This window comes from Arachis stenosperma, chromosome 5 (genome assembly GCF_014773155.1).
Source record: "Arachis stenosperma cultivar V10309 chromosome 5, arast.V10309.gnm1.PFL2, whole genome shotgun sequence".
In the NCBI taxonomy this organism is placed as follows: Eukaryota; Viridiplantae; Streptophyta; class Magnoliopsida; order Fabales; family Fabaceae; genus Arachis; species Arachis stenosperma.
The window spans coordinates 100,656,379-100,673,027 of NC_080381.1; the positions used below are offsets into that span (position 1 = coordinate 100,656,379).

General features: G+C 39.5%; 1 non-coding gene across 1 annotated transcript; it reads left to right on the forward strand.

Annotated features, from left to right (window-relative positions):
* Positions 1-11,825: 11,825 nt before the first annotated feature.
* LOC130984249 (small nucleolar RNA R71) lies at positions 11,826-11,933 on the forward strand. Its single transcript, XR_009088195.1, has one exon. It is a non-coding gene; the product is annotated as a small nucleolar RNA R71 (small nucleolar RNA).
* Positions 11,934-16,649: the final 4,716 nt, after the last annotated feature.

Sequence of the window (16,649 nt, forward strand, 5' to 3'; positions counted from 1 at the left end):
GTTCATGAGGTTATAGCCCAAGAACTCTATAAGGTGGCGGACAAGTCCTCTACCTTAGCAAGGTTAGCCTTTCCTCATCTCATTTGTCACCTCTGTTATTCAGTTGGAGTTGACATAGAGGGAGACACCCCCATTGATGAGGATAAGCCCATCACTAAGAAAAGGATGGAGCACACAAGAGACCCCACTCATCATGAGATCCCTGAGATGCCCCAAGGGATGCACTTTCCTCCATAAAACTATTGGGAGCAATTGAACACCTCCCTAGGAGAACTAAGTTCCAACATGGGACAACTAAGGGTGGAGCACCAAGAACACTCCATCATCCTCCATGAAATTAGAGAAGATCAAAGGATCATGAGAGAGGAGCAACAAAGACAAGGAAGAGACATTGAGGAGCTCAAGCACTCCATAGGATCTTCAAGAGAAAGAAAGAGCCGCCATCACTAAGGTGGACCCGTTCTTTAATCTCCTTGTTCTTTATTTTCTGTTTTTCGAAAATTATGCTTTGTGTTCACTTATGTTTGTGTCTTGTGATCATTAGTGTCTTAGTGTCTATGCCTTAAAGTTATGAATTTCCTATGAATCCATCACCTTTCTTAAATAAACAAACGTGCTTAATTGAAAAGAAAGAGAATTGCATGAATTTTGAATTTTATAGTAGTTTAATTATTTTGATGTGGTGGCATTACTTTTGTCTTCTGAATGTATGCTTGAACAGTGCATATGTCTTTTGAATTTGTGGTTCATGAATGTTGGCTCTTGAAAGAATGATGAAAAAGGAGACATGTTACTGAGGATCTGAAAAATCATAAAAAAATGATTCTTGAAGCAAGAAAAAGCAGTGAATACAAAAAAAAACGAAAAAGAAAGAGAAAAAGAAAGAAAAAGAAAGAATAAAGTTGTGATCCAAGGCAAAAAGAGTGTGCTTAAGAACCCTGGACACCTCTAATTGGGGACTCTAGCAAAGCTGAGTCACAATCTGAAAAGGTTCACCCAATTATGTGTCTGTGGCATGTATGTATCCGGTGGTAATACTGGAAGACAGAGTGCTTTGGGCCACGGCCAAGACTCATAAAGTAGCTGTGTTCAAGAATCATCATACTTAACTAGGAGAATCAATAACACTATCTGGATTCTGAGTTCCTAAAGAAGCCAATCATTCTGAGTTGCAAAGGATAGAGTGAGATGCCAAAACTGTTCAGAGGCAAAAAGCTAAAAGCCCCGCTCATCTAATTAATACTGATCTTCATAGATGTTTTTGGAGTTCATTGCATATTCTCTTCTTTTTATCTTATTTGATCTTCAGTTGCTTGAGGACAAGCAACAATTTAAGTTTGGTGTTGTGATGAGCGGATAATTTGTACCCTTTTTGGCATTGTTTTTAGTATGTTTTTAGTAGTTTTAGTTGAGTTCTTAGTATATTTTTATTAGTTTTTAGTTAAAATTCACTTTTCTGGACTTTACTATGAGTTTGTGTGTTTTTCTGTGATTTCAGGTATTTTTTGGCTGAAATTGAGGGACCTGAGCAAAAATCTGATCCAGAGACTGAAAAGGACTGCGGATGCTGTTGGATTCTGACCTCCCTGCACTCGAAGTGGATTTTCTGGAGCTACAGAAGCCCAATTGGTGCGCTCTCAATGGCGTTGGAAAGTAGACATTCTGGGCTTTCCAGCAATATATGATAGTCCATACTTTACCCAAGATTTGATGGCCCAAACCGGCGTTCAAAGTCACCCTCAGAAATTCCAGCGTTAAACGCCGGAACTGGCACCTAAATGGGAGTTAAACGCCCAAACTGGCATAAAAGCTGGCGTTTAACTCCAAGAAGAGTCTCTACACGAAAAAGCTTCATTGCTCAGCCCAAGCACACACCAAGTGGGCCCGGAAGTGGATTTTTATGTCATTTACTCATCTCTGTACACCCTAGGCTACTAGTTTTCTATAAGTAGGACCTTTTGCTATTGTATTAGAGGAGAGCTTTTGATCATGTTTTTATGATTGAACTCACTTTGGGAGGCTGGCCATTCGGCCATGCCTAGACCTTGTTCTTATGTATTTTCAACGGTGGAGTTTCTACACACCATAGATTAAGGTGTGGAGCTCTGTTGTACCTCGAGTATTAATGCAATTACTATTGTTCTTCTATTCAATTCCGCTTGTTCTTTGTCCAAGATATCACTTGTTCTTCAACTTGATGAATGTGATGATCCGTGACACTCATCATCATTCTCACTTATGAACAAAGTGACTGACAACCACTTCTGTTCTACAAGCAATCAAGGCTCTAGTGAATATCTCTTGGATTCCTGATACACGATGCATGGTTGATCGCCTGACAACCGAGTGCTCGCCTGACAAACGAGCCAGCCATTCCGTGAGATCAGAGTCTTCGTGGTATAGGCGAGAACTGATGGCGGCATTCAAGAGAATCCGGAAGGTCTAACCTTGTCTGTGGTATTCTGAGTAGGATTCAATGATTGAATGACTGTGACGTGCTTCAAACTCCTAGCAGGCGGGCGTTAGTGACAGACGCAAAAGAATCGCTGGATTCTATTCCGGCCTGACCGAGAACCGACAGCTGATTAGCCATATGCTGTGACAGAGCATAGGAACATTTTCACTGAGAGGATGGGAGGTAGCCACTGACAACGGTGAAACCCTACATAAGCTTGCCATGGAAAGGAGTAAGAAGGATTGGATGAAGACAGTAGGAAAGCAGAGAGACGGAAGGGAAGGCATCTTCATACGCTTATCTGAAGTTCCTACTAATGAATTACATAAGTACCTCTATCTTTATCTTTATGCTTTATTCGTATATCATTATACCCATTTGAGTCTGCCTGACTGAGATTTACAAGGTGACCATAGCTTGCTTCATACCAACAATCTCCGTGGTATCGACCCTTACTCACGTAAGGTATTACTTGGACGACCCAGTGCACTTGCTGGTTAGTTGTGCAAAGTTGTGTAGTGATCATAATTTCGCGCACCACACGTGCCTGGCGATATTGGGGGGTTTCTGAACCAACTTTGGCACCAAAATGCATTAAAAGGACCAAGGATAGAAGGGGAAGGCATCAATCTATCATTTAGCATCACTAGGATTAGGATTAGTTAGTTTTAGAGAGAGAAGCTCTCACTTCTCTCTAGAATTAGGATTAGGTTTAGGTTAATCTCTCTTCTTAGATCTAGGTTTAATTCATGCTTTGATTCACTTCTCCTTTATCAATTCTTACTCTTCTCCTCTTCCTCTTTCTAGTTATGTGCTTTGATAATTGTAATTCTTCATTTTGTAGTGGATAGATTGTTGTTCCTTTGTTTTCTTTCAATAATGCAATTTGAGGTAATTCATGATAATTGTGATCTCCTTGATTGTTGTTGTTAATTCTTTGTACTCAATTGTTGTTGGAATTCATTTTTGTTGTGATTTACTATACTTTTCTTTTGTGCCTTCCAAGTGTTTGATGAAATGCTTGGGAAAATGTTAGAATAGAATTTTATGTTCTTGGCTTGAGAAGGTAACTTAGGATTTCTTGAATTACTAGTGTCCAATTGATTGATAGTTGATAGCCATTTACTCTAGCCTTCATTAATCCAATTAGTGAAAAGCTAGGATTTATAGACTAGGATTAATATAACTCACTTGACTTTCCTTTGTTAATTGACTTAAGGATGACTAAGTGGGATTAATCCTTGCAACTACCTTACTTGTGGCTATTGATAATGATGAAGACCCTTGAAAACCAAACCTTGCCAAGACCGTTTTGTTAATAAAGTTTTCATACCATTTACTATTCATATCTCTCATCTAAAACCCCAAAATAAACAAGTCCATAACCAATAACAAGAACACTACCCTGCAAGTCCTTTGAGAGACGACCCGAGGTTTAAATACTTTGGTTTATAGATTTTTAACTGTCAAAAATCCAACCATCAAAATGGCGCCGTTGCCGGGGATCGAACCCGGGTCACCCGCGTGACAGGCGGGAATACTTACCACTATACTACTTCTATCTTCTCAATTCCTTGTAGTTACATTCATTCTTCTTCTATTCTTTTGTTGTAATCTCTTTTATGTTGTTCTTGTATTTTGTTGTAGATCTACTTTTGTTTCTTCTCTTCTCTTTCAATTCAATCAAGGTAATTCATAATAAATGTGTTTCTTTTGATTGTTGTTAATTCTTTTCAATAATTGTTGTTAGATTCTATTCTTGTTGTCAATTTGCTTTGCTTTTCTTTTGTACCTTCCAAGTGTTTGATGAAATGCTTGGAAGGATTTTGGTGTAGCTTTTGTTCCTCTTGACTTTGGTTGAGTAATTAGTGACTCTTGAGTTATCTAATTCCTTTGTTGATTGATAATTAGAAGTTGCTAATTGATTTGAATGCCTCTAAAGCTAGTCTTTCCTTTAGGAGTTAATTGGTACTTGAGGAATCAAATTGATTCATCCACTTGACTTTCCTCCAAGGTTAGAGGTTAACTAAGTGGGAGCAATACACAATTCTCATCACAATTGAGAAGGATAACTAGGATAGGACTTCTAGTTCTCATATCTTTCCAAGAGCTTTGTTAGTTGATAGTTTATTTTCTTTGCCATTTATATTTCTTGTCTAAAATCTCAAAAACCCCAAAATAACTCACAACCAATAACAAGACACTTTATTACAATTCCTAGGGAGAACGACCCGAGGTTTAAATACTTCGGTTTATAAATTTTAGGGGTTTGTTTTAGTGACAAACAACTTTTTGTATGAAAAGATTATTATTTGGTTTAGGAACTATACTTGCAACGAGAATTCATTTGTGAAATTCTAAACCATCAAAAATCTAATCATCAGAACCTACAAGCGAAAAGCAAAGGTGTGAGCAGCGGGAAAGTAAAACAACTAAGCAAAAATACAAGAAAAATGAAGAACTTACCAACATACGACCAACCGATCTCCCGGTCCCCCATAACCATATGAGGATTAAGGTTTTTTTCGCCAAAAATAGCTAGCAAGATGTCGGCGATGTTACGATCTTCCGGGCTCAATCAATCGTAGGATATGTTTATTAAGTAATCAGATCCCGCCCCAAAGCTCCAGAAGGTCGGGATCTGCCTTTCCCCCTTGGCAGTAAGCCAGAAGGGTTGATGACCTTCAACTGGCCTAACCTTGAAGAAAGTAGCTTAAAACCATGGAAAGAGTCCTCAAAAAGGCCAAAGATCCTGCGGCTTTGTTGAGCCCTAAAGGACAAATATCCCTTTTTCGTCTTCCCTTCCCGAGAGGGGTTTGTAAGAAGGAAGAGGTAAAGGAAAATGCTCACAGAGATCGGGAGCTCCAAATACTCGCACACCATCTGAAATCATGGGATGGCAGCGCAGCCGTTTGGGTGCAGTTGCGACAGAGCAACGTCACAACGGTTTAGCAAACCCAGAACAAAAGGAGAAAAAGGCAAGCAAACTCCTAGGGTCGTGAACATGAGCTTAGAAAGCCACAACCAGTTAGCAACTCGTGGAGCTGCCAGGTTCTTTTGGCAAACACGCCTCAGCCGAAACATAAACCTGGTACAACGCCTCCTCGGGTCCCTAATGCACCACTATTTCGTGGTACATTTTGTGCTTAATTAAGTGGATTTTATCCACTATTTTCACACTTATTCATACAATACGCATGATTTTACAATTTGTTCATGCCCTGGGTTAAGCTGTACGACTCGGGCGGATCAACGACAAATCGACCGACCTATTCAGATCAGGACTACCCGACCTCTTTATGAAAGAAGGTCGGCCAAATCACTACAGAGGCCCAAGAAGGACCAAGAAAGAGGAACATGACCCAAATCTAAAGGCATCTGGTGCGCGAAATTGTGAACAATACTTTTCACAACTCTCATAATCCCCGGTAATGAACCCCAAAAACTTGGTGTTCAATACCATGGCATAAACACAACTTCGCACAACTAACCAGCAAGTGCACTGGGTCGTCCAAGTAATAAACCTTACGCGAGTAAGGGTCGATCCCACGGAGATTGTTGGTATGAAGCAAGCTATGGTCATCTTGTAAATCTTAGTCAGGCAAACTCAAATGGATATGGTGATATACGAATAAATACTAAAGATAAAGATAGATATACTTATGTAATTCATTGGTGGGAATTTCAGATAAGCGCATGAAGATGCTGTGTCCCTTCCGTCTCTCTGCTTTCCTACTGTCTTCATCCAATCCTTCTTACTCCTTTCCATGGCAAGCTTATGCAAGGGTTTCACCGTTGTCAGTGGCTACCTCCCATCCTCTCAGTGGAAATGTTCAACGCACCCTGTCACGGCACGGCTATCCATCTGTCGATTCTCGATCAGGCCGGAATAGAATCCAGTGATTCTTTTGCGTCTGTCACTAACGCCCCGCCTTCAGGAGTTTGAAGCACGTCACAGTCATTCAATCATTGAATCCTACTCAGAATACCACAGACAAGGTTAGACCTTCCGGATTCTCTTGAATGCCGCCATCAGTTCTAGCCTATACCATGAAGACTCTGATCTCACGGAATGGCTGGCTCGGTTGTCAGGCGAGCGCTCGGTTGTCAGGCGATCAACCATGCATCGTGTATCAGGAATCCAAGAGATATTCACCCAATCTAAGGTAGAACGGAGGTGGTTGTCAGGCACACGTTCATAGGTGAGAATGATGATGAGTGTCACAGATCATCACATTCATCAAGTTGAAGAACAAGTGATATCTTAGAACAAGAACAAGCTGAATTGAATAGAAGAACAATAGTAATTGCATTAATACTCGAGGTACAGCAGAGCTCCACACCTTAATCTATGGTGTGTAGAAACTCTACCGTTGAAAATACATAAGAACAAGGTCTAGGCATGGCCGAATGGCCAGCCTCTCAGTGATCTAAGATAGCCTAAAAACAAAGATAGCTACCCAGATCTCTAAATACAATAGTAAAAGGTCCTACTTATAGAGAACTAGTAGCCTAAGGTTTACAGATATGAGTAAATGACATAAAAATCCACTTCCAGGCCCACTTGGTGTGTGCTTGGGCTGAGCAATGAAGCATTTTCGTGTAGAGACTCTTCTTGGAGTTAAACGCCAGCTTTTGTGCCAGTTTGGGCGTTTAACTCCCATTTTAGTGCCAGTTCCGGCGTTTAACGCTGGGAATTCTGAAGGTGACTTTGAACGCCGGTTTGGGCCATCAAATCTTGGGCAAAGTATGGACTATCATATATTGCTGGAAAGCCCAGGATGTCTACTTTCCAACGCCGTTAAAAGCGTGCCAATTGGGCTTCTGTAACTCCAGAAAATCCACTTCGAGTGCAGGGAGGTCAGAATCCACCAGCATCTGCAGTCCTTTTCAGTCTCTGAATCAGATTTTTGCTCAGGTCCCTCAATTTCAGCCAGAAAATACCTGAAATCACAGAAAAACACACAAACTCATAGTAAAGTCCAGAAAAGTGAATTTTAACTAAAAACTAATAAAAATATACTAAAAACTAAACCAAATATACTAAAAACATACTAAAAACAATGCCAAAAAGCGTACAAATTATCCGCTCATCACAACACCAAACTTAAATTGTTGCTTGTCCTCAAGCAACTGAAAATCAAATAAGATAAAAAGAAGAGAATATGCAATGAATTCCAAAAACATCTATGAAGATCAGTATTAATTAGATGAGCGGGGCTTTTAGCTTTTTGCCTCTGAACAGTTTTGGCATCTCACTCTATCCTTTGAAACTCAGAATGATTGGCTTCTTTAGGAACTCAGAATCCAGATAGTGTTATTGATTCTCCTAGCTAAGTATAATGATTCTTGAACACAGCTACTTATTGAGTCTTGGCCGTGGCCCAAAGCACTCTGTCTTCCAGTATTACCACCGGATACATACATGCCACAGACACATAATTGGGTGAACCTTTTCAGATTGTGACTCAGCTTTGCTAGAGTCCCTAATTAGAGGTGTCCAAGGTTCTTAAGCACACTCTTTTTGCTTTGGATCACAACTTTATTCTTTCTTTTTCTTTCTTTTTCTCTTTCTTTTTTCTTCGGTTTTTTTTTCGCCTCCCTTTTTTTTTTGTATTCACTGCTTTTTCTTGCTTCAAGAATCATTATTTTATGATTTTTCAGATCCTCAGTAACATGTCTCCTTTTTCATCATTCTTTCAAGAGCCAACATTCATGAACCACAAATTCAAAAGACATATGCACTGTTTAAGCATACATTCAGAAAACAAAAATATTGCCACCACATCAAAATAATCAAACTGTTATAAAATTCAAAATTCATGCAATTCTTTTTCTTTTTCAATTAAGAACATTTTTTTTTTATTTAAGAAAGGTGATGGATTCATAGGACATTCATAACTTTAAGGCATAGACACTAAGACACTAATGATCACAAGACACAAACATAGATAAACATAAGCACTAAAATTCGAAAAACAGAAAAATAAAGAATAAGGAGATTAAAGAACGGGTCCACCTTAGTGATGGCGGCTCTTTCTTCCTCTTGAAGATCCTATGGAGTGCTTGAGCTCCTCAATGTCTCTTCCTTGACTTTGTTGCTCCTCTCTCATGATTCTTTGATCTTCTCTAATTTCATGGAGGATGATGGAGTGTTCTTGATGCTCCACCCTTAGTTGTCCCATGTTGGAACTCAATTCTCCTAGGGAGGTGTTTAGTTGCTCCCAATAGTCTTGTGGAGGAAAGTGCATCTCTTGAGGCATCTCAGGGATCTCATGATGAGTGGGATCTCTTGTTTGCTCCATCCTTTTCTTAGTGATGGGCTTATCCTCATCAATGGGGATGTCTCCCTCTATGTCAACTCCAACTGAATAACAGAGGTGACAAATGAGATGAGGAAAGGCTAACCTTGCTAAGGTAGAGGACTTGTCCGCCACCTTATAGAGTTCTTGGGCTATAACCTCATGAACTTCCACTTCTTCTCCAATCATGATGCTATGAATCATGATGGCCTGGTCTAGAGTAACTTCGGACCGGTTGCTAGTGGGAATGATTGAGCGTTGGATGAACTCCAACCATCCTCTAGCCACGGGTTTGAGGTCATGCCTTCTCAATTGAACCGGCTTTCCTCTTGAATCTCTCTTCCATTGGGCGCCCTCTTCACAAATGTCAGTGAGGACTTGGTCCAACCTTTGATCAAAGTTGACCCTTCTTCATGGCCACAACTTCATAGAAGTGGTCTTGATGCACCCTTGAGATGAATCTCTCCATCTCCCATGACTCGGAGGTAGAAGCTTTTGCCTTCCCTTTCCTCTTTCTAGAGGTTTCTCCGGCCTTGGATGCCATAAATGGTTATGGAAAAACGAAAAAGCAACACTTTTACCACACCAAACTTAAAAGGTTTGCTCGTCCTCGAGCAAAAGAGAGTAGAAGAAGAAGAAATGAGGAAGAAGGGAATGGCTATGTGTTCGGCCAAAGAGGGGGAGAAGTGGTGTTTAGGTTGTGTGAAAATGAAGGGGTGAAGAAGGGTTTATATAGGAGAGGGGGGTCATGGTTCGGCCATTGATGGGTGGGTTTGGGAGGGAAAGTGGTTTGAATTTGAATGGTGAGGTAGGTGGGGTTTTATGAGGGATGGATGTGAGTGGTGAAGAGAAAGAAGGGATTTGATAGGTGAAGGGTTTTTGGGGAAGAGGAGAGAGAGTGGCGGGGTTGGTGGGGATCCTGTGGGGTCCACAGATCATGTGGTGTCAAGGAAAAGTCATCCCTGCACCAAATGGCATTCAAAATCATGTTTTGAGCCATTTCTGGCGTTAAACGCCGGGCTGATGCCCATTCCTGGCGTTTAACGCCAGGTTCTTGCCCTTTTCTGGCGTTTAACGCCAGTCTGGTGCCCCTTTCTGGCGTTAAACGCCCAGAATGGTGCCAGACTGGGCGGTAAACGCCCAACTGCTAGCCTCACTGGCGTTTAAACGCCAGTGGGTTCTTCCTCCAGGGTGTGCTATTTTTCTTCCTGTTTTTCATTCTGTTTTTGCTTTTTCAATTGATTTTGTGTCTTCTTATGATCATCAACCTACAAAAAACATAAAATAACAAAAGAAAATAGATAAAATATAACATTGGGTTGCCTCCCAACAAGCGCTTCTTTAATGTCAGTAGCTTGACAGATGGCTCTCATGGAGCCTCACATTTTCTCAGAGCAATGTTGGAACCTCCCAACACCAAACTTAGAGTTTGAATGTGGGGGTTCAACACCAAACTTAGAGTTTGGTTGTGGCCTCCCAACACCAAACTTAGAGTTTGACTGTGGGAGCTCTGTTTGACTCTGATTTGAGAGAAGCTCTTCATGCTTCCTCTCCATGATGACAGAGGGATATCCTTGAGCCTTAAACACCAAGGATTCTTCATTCACTTGAATGATCAACTCTCCTCTATCTACATCAATCACAGCCTTTGCTGTGGCCAGGAAGGGTCTGCCAAGGATGATGGTTTCATCCATGCACTTCCCAGTCTCTAGGACTATGAAATCAGCAGGGATGTAATGGTCTTCAATCTTCACCAAAACATCCTCCACAAGTCCATGAGCTTATTTTCTTGAGTTGTCTGCCATCTCTAATGAGATTCTTGCAGCTTGCACCTCAAAGATCCCTAGCTTCTCCATTACAGAGAGAGGCATGAGGTTTACACTTGACCTTAAGTCACACAGAGCCTTCTTGAAGGTCATGGTGCCTATGGTACAAGGTATTGAAAACTTCCCAGGATCTTGTCTCTTTCGAGGTAATTTCTGCCTAGACAAGTCATCCAGTTCTTTGGTGAGCAAAGGAGGTTCATTCTCCCAAGTCTCATTTCCAAATAACTTGTCATTTAGCTTCATGATTGCTCCAAGGTATTTAGCAACTTGCTCTTCAGTGACATACTCATCCTCTTTAGAGGAAGAATACTCATCAGAGCTCATGAAAGGCAGAAGTAAGTCCAATGGAATCTCTATGGTCTCATTTTGAGCTTCAGATTCCCATGGTTCCTCATTGGGGAACTCAATGGAGGTCAGTGCACGCCCATTGAGGTCTTCCTCAGTGGCGTTCACTTCCTCTCCTTCCTCTCCAAATTCGGCCATGTTGATGGCCTTGCACTCTCCTTTTGGATTTTCTTCTGTATTGCTTGGGAGAGTACTAGGAGGGAGTTCAGTAACTTTCTTGCTCAGCTGTCCCACCTGTGCCTCCAAATTCCTAATGGAGGACCTTGTTTCAGTCATGAAACTTTGAGTGGTTTTGATTAGATCAGAGACCATGGTTGCTAAGTCAGAGGGGTTCTGCTTAGAATTCTCTGTCTGTTGCTGAGAAGATGATGGAAAAGGCTTGCCATTGCTAAACCTATTTCTTCCACCATTATTGTTGTTAAAACCTTGTTGAGGTCTTTCTTGATTCTTCCGTGAGAAATTTGGGTGATTTCTCCATGAAGAATTATAGGTGTTTCCATAGGGTTCTCCTAGGTAATTCACCTCTTCCATTGAAGGGTTCTCAGGATCATATGCTTCTTCTTCAGATGAAGCATCCTTAGTACTGCTTGGTGCATTTTGCATTCCAGACAGACTTTGAGAGATCAAATTGACTTGTTGGGTCAATATCTTGTTCTGAGCCAGAATGGCATTCAGAGTATCAATCTCAAGAACTCCTTTCTTCTGATTAGTCCCATTGTTCACAGGATTCCTTTCAGAAGTGTACATGAATTGGTTATTTGCAACCATTTCAATCAGCTCTTGAGCTTCTGTAGGCGTCTTCTTCAAATGAAGAGATCCTCCAGCAGAGCTATCCAAAGACATCTTGGATAGTTCAGAGAGACCATCATAGAAAATACCTATGATGCTCCATTCAGAAAGCATGTCAGAAGGACATTTTCTGATCAATTGTTTGAATCTTTCCCAAGCTTCATAGAGGGATTCTCCATCCTTTTGTCTGAAGGTTTGGACTTCCACTCTAAGCTTACTCAATTTTTGAGGTAGAAAGAACTTTGCCAAGAAGGCATTGACTAGCTTTTCCCATGAGTCCAGGCTTTCTTTAGGTTGTGAGTCCAACCATGTCCTAGCTCTGTCTCTTACAGCAAAAGGGACTAGCATAAGTCTATAGACCTCAGGGTCTACCCCATTAGTCTTGACAGTGTCACAGATTTGCAAGAATTCAGCTAAGAACTGATGAGGATCTTCCAATGGAAGTCCATGAAACTTGCAATTCTGTTGCATTAGAGAAACTAATTGAGGTTTAAGCTCAAAGTTGTTTGCTCCAATGGCAGGGATAGAGATGCTTCTCCCATAGAAGTCGGGAGTAGGTGCAGTAAAGTCACCCAGCACCTTCCTTGCATTGTTTGTATTGTTGTTGTTTTCGGCTGCCATGTCTTCTTCTTCTTTGAAGATTTCTGTTAGGTCCTCCATAGAGAATTGTGCCTTAGCTTCTCTTAGCTTTCGCTTCAAGGTCCTTTCAGGTTCGGGGTCAGCTTCAACAAGAATGCCTTTGTCTTTGTTCCTGCTCATATGAAAGAGAAGAGAACAAGAAAATGTGGAATCCTCTATGTCACAGTATAGAGATTCCTTTAGGTGTCAGAGGAAAAGAAAAGTAGAAGACAGAAGTAGAAAATTCAAACTTATCAAAGAAGATGGAGTTCGAATTTTGCATTAAGGAATAGTGTTAGTCCATAAATAGAAGGATGTGAGAAGAAGGGAAGTAATTTTTGAAAATTAAGTAAAAGATTTTGAAAACATTTTGAAAAACACTAATTGATTTTTGAAAACAAAAGTGGGAAAGAAGTAAAGTGATTTTTGAAAAAGATTTTGAAATTAGAAGTCAAAAAGATTTGATTGAAAACTATTTTGAAAAAGATGAGGTTAAGAAGATATGATTGGTTTTAAAAAAAAGATGTGATTGAGAAGATATGATTTGAAAACAATTTTAAAAAGATTTGATTTTTAAAAATTAATGACTTGCCTAACAAGAAAAGATATGATTCAAACATTAAACCTTTCTCAACAGAAAAGGCAACATACTTGAAATGTTGAATCAAATCATTAATTGATAGCAGGTATCTTTAAAAAAGGAAAGAAATTGATTTTGAAAACATTTGATTGAAAAGATATGATTTGAAAAAGATTTGATTTTGAAAAACTTTGAAAACTTGAAAAAAATTGATTTGAAAACAAAATCCTCCCCCTTGTGCCATCCTGGCGTTAAACGCCCAGAATGGTATCCATTCTGGCGTTTAACGCCCAAAATGCTACCTTTTTGGGCGTTAAACACCCAACCAGGTACCCTGGCTGGCGTTTAAACGCCAGTCTGTCCTTCTTCACTGGGCATTTTGAACGCCCAGCTTTTTCTGTGTAATTCCTCTGCTGCATGTTCTGAATCTTCAGTTCCCTGTACTATTGACTTGAAAATAGAACCAAGATCAAATAAACAATACATGCAAGACACCAAACTTAAAATTAGACACTAGACTCAAACAAGAAACATAAAATATTTTTGGTTTTTTTTATGATTTTGAAATTTTATTGTGTTTATTCGAAAATTATATGGAAATAGAAAATAAAAGTTTCAGAATTCTTAATTTGGATTCCAGGAATCATTGCAATGCTAGTCTAAGACTCCGGTTCAGGAATTAGACTTGGCTTCACAGCCAGCCAAGCTTTCAAAGAAAGCTTCGGTCCAAAACACTAGACATGGCCAATGGCCAGCCAAGCCTTAGCAAATCATTGCTCCAATAGCAAGATTGATAGAGATCAACAAGCTCTTGTGATGATCAGTTGAAACCTCGGTCCAATAAGATTAGACATGGCTTCTCAGCCAGCCAGATTTTAACAGATCATCATGAAACACTAGAATTCATTCTTAAGAACTCTGAAGAAAAATACCTAATCTAAGCAACAAGATGAACCGTCAGTTGTCCATACACAAAACAATCCCCGGCAACGGCGCCAAAAACTTGGTGCTGTTGCCGGATTTTGGCACTGATGTTACCGGACCAAAAGCTTGCTCAAAACTCGAACAATCCCCGGCAACGGCGCCAAAAACTTGGTGCGCGAAATTGTGATCACTACACAACTTTGCACAACTAACCAGCAAGTGCACTGGGTCGTCCAAGTAATAAACCTTACGCGAATAAGGGTCGATCCCACGGAGATTGTTGGTATGAAGCAAGCTATGGTCACCTTGTAAATCTTAGTCAGGCAGACTCAAATGGGTATAGGTAATAAATGCATAAAGCATAAAAATAAAGATAGAGGTACTTATGCAATTCATTGGTAGGAATTTCAGATAAGCGTATGAAGATGCTTGGTCCCTTCCGTCTCTCTGCTTTCCTACTGTCTTCATCCAATCCTTCTTACTCCTTTCCATGGCAAGCTTATGTAGGGTTTCACGTTGCAGGGCTACTCCATCCTCTCAGTGAAAATGTTCCTATGCTCTGTCACAGCATATGGCTAATCAGCTGTCGGTTCTCGGTCAGGCCGGAATAGAATCCAGTGATTCTTTTGCGTCTGTCACTAACGCCCCGCCTGCTAGGAGTTTGAAGCACGCCCCGCCTACTCAGAATACCACAGACAAGGTTTAGACCTTCCGGATTCTCTTGAATGCCGCCATCAGTTCTCGCCTATACCACGAAGATTCGGTTAAAGAATCCAAGAGATAAACACTAGAGCCTTGGTTGCTTGTAGAACAGAGTGGTTGTCAGTCACTTGTTCATAAGTGAGAATGATGATGTGTCACGGATCATCACATCATCAGTTGAAGAACAAGTGATATCTGGACAAAGAACAAGCGGAATTGAATAGAAGAACAATAGTAATTGCATTAATACTCGAGGTACAGCAGAGCTCACACCTTATCTATGGGTGTAGAACTCCACCGTTGAAAATACATAAGAACAAGGTCTAGGCATGGCCGTGAGGCCAGCCTCCCAATGATCTAAGAACTAGATGTCCAAAGATGAAAATACAATAGTAAAATTCCTATATATAGAGAACTAGTAGCCTAGGGTGTACAGAGATGAGTAAATGACATAAAAATCCACTTCCGGGCCCTTGGTGTGTGCTTGGGCTGAGCAATGAAGCATTTTCGTGTAGAGACTCTTTCTGGAGTTAAACGCCAGCTTTTATGCAGTTTGGGCGTTTAACTCCATTTTGGTGCCAGTTCCGGCGTTAACGCTGGGATTCTGAGGGGACTTTGAACGCCGGTTTGGGCCATCAATATTGGGCAAAGTATGGACTATCATATATTGCTGGAAAGCCCAGGATGTCTACTTTCCAACGCCGTTGAGAGCGCGCCAATTGAGCTTCTGTAGCTCCAGAAAATCCACTTCGAGTGCAAGGAGGTCAGAATCCAACAGCATCTGCAGTCTTTTCAGTCTCTGAATCAGATTTTGCTCAGGTCCCTCAATTTCAGCCAGAAAATACCGAAATCACAGAAAAAACACACACTCATAGTAGTAAGTCCAGAAAAGTGAATTTTAACTAAAAACTAATAAAAATATACTAAATACTCAACTAAAACTACTAAAAACATACTAAAAACAATGCCAAAAAGGGTACAAATTATCCGCTCATCAGATCACAATTTCGTCCACCAAGTTTTTGGTGCCGTTGCCGAGGATTGTTCGAGTATGGACAACTGACGGTTCATCTTGTTGCTCAGATTAGGTAATTTTCTTTTCAAAATCTTTTTCAAATTTTTTTCTTTTCTTTTTCGTTTTTTTTCTAAAATATTTTCGAAAAAATATTAATAAAAATCCAAAAAAATTAGAAAATCATAAAAAACCAAAAATATTTTGTGTTCTTGTTTGAGTCTTGAGTCAATTTTTAAGTTTGGTGTCACTTGCATGTTTTTAAAATTTATGCATTAATTTTTCGAAAATCTCATGCATTCATAGTATTCTTCATGATCTTCAAGTTGTTCTTGACAAGTCTTCTTGTTTGATCTTGATGAGTTCTTGTTTTGAGTTGTTTGTTGTTTTTCATATACATTTTTCGTTTGTTAGAGTCCATGCATTAAAGATTTCTAAGTTTGGTGTCTTGCATGTTTCTTTGCATCAAAAATTTTTTCAAAATTTGTTCTTGATGTTCATCATGATCTTCAAAGTGATCTTGGGTCATCTGACATTCATAGTGTTCTTGCATGCATTTTGTGTTTTGATCCAAAATTTCATGTTTTGGGTCATTTTCATGTTTTTTCTCTCTCATAATAAAAAAATTTTCAAAAATCAAAAATATATCTTTTCCTTTTTTCTCTCCAAATTTTCGAAATTTGGGTTGACTGGTCAAAAATCTTCAAAATTAGTTGTTTTTACAAGTCAAGTCAATTTTCAATTTTAAAATCTTATCTTTTCAAAAATTATATCTTTTCATTTTTTTATTTTTTGAAAATTTCAAAAATCTTTTTCAAAATATTTTTCAAAATCTTTTCTATCTTTATATCATATTTTCGAAAATTCACTAACAATAATGATTGATGCAAAAATTTGAAGTTTGTTACTTTTTGTTAAGAAAGGTTCAATCTTTAAGTTCTAGAATCTTATCTTGTAATTTCTTGTTGTGAAGTAAGTAATTTCAATTTTGAATTAAATCTTTTTATCTTTTATCATATCTTTTTCAAAAATTTTCTTTTTCAAAATTTGATTTCAAAATATCTATCTAACTTCTATCTTCTTATCTTTTCAAATT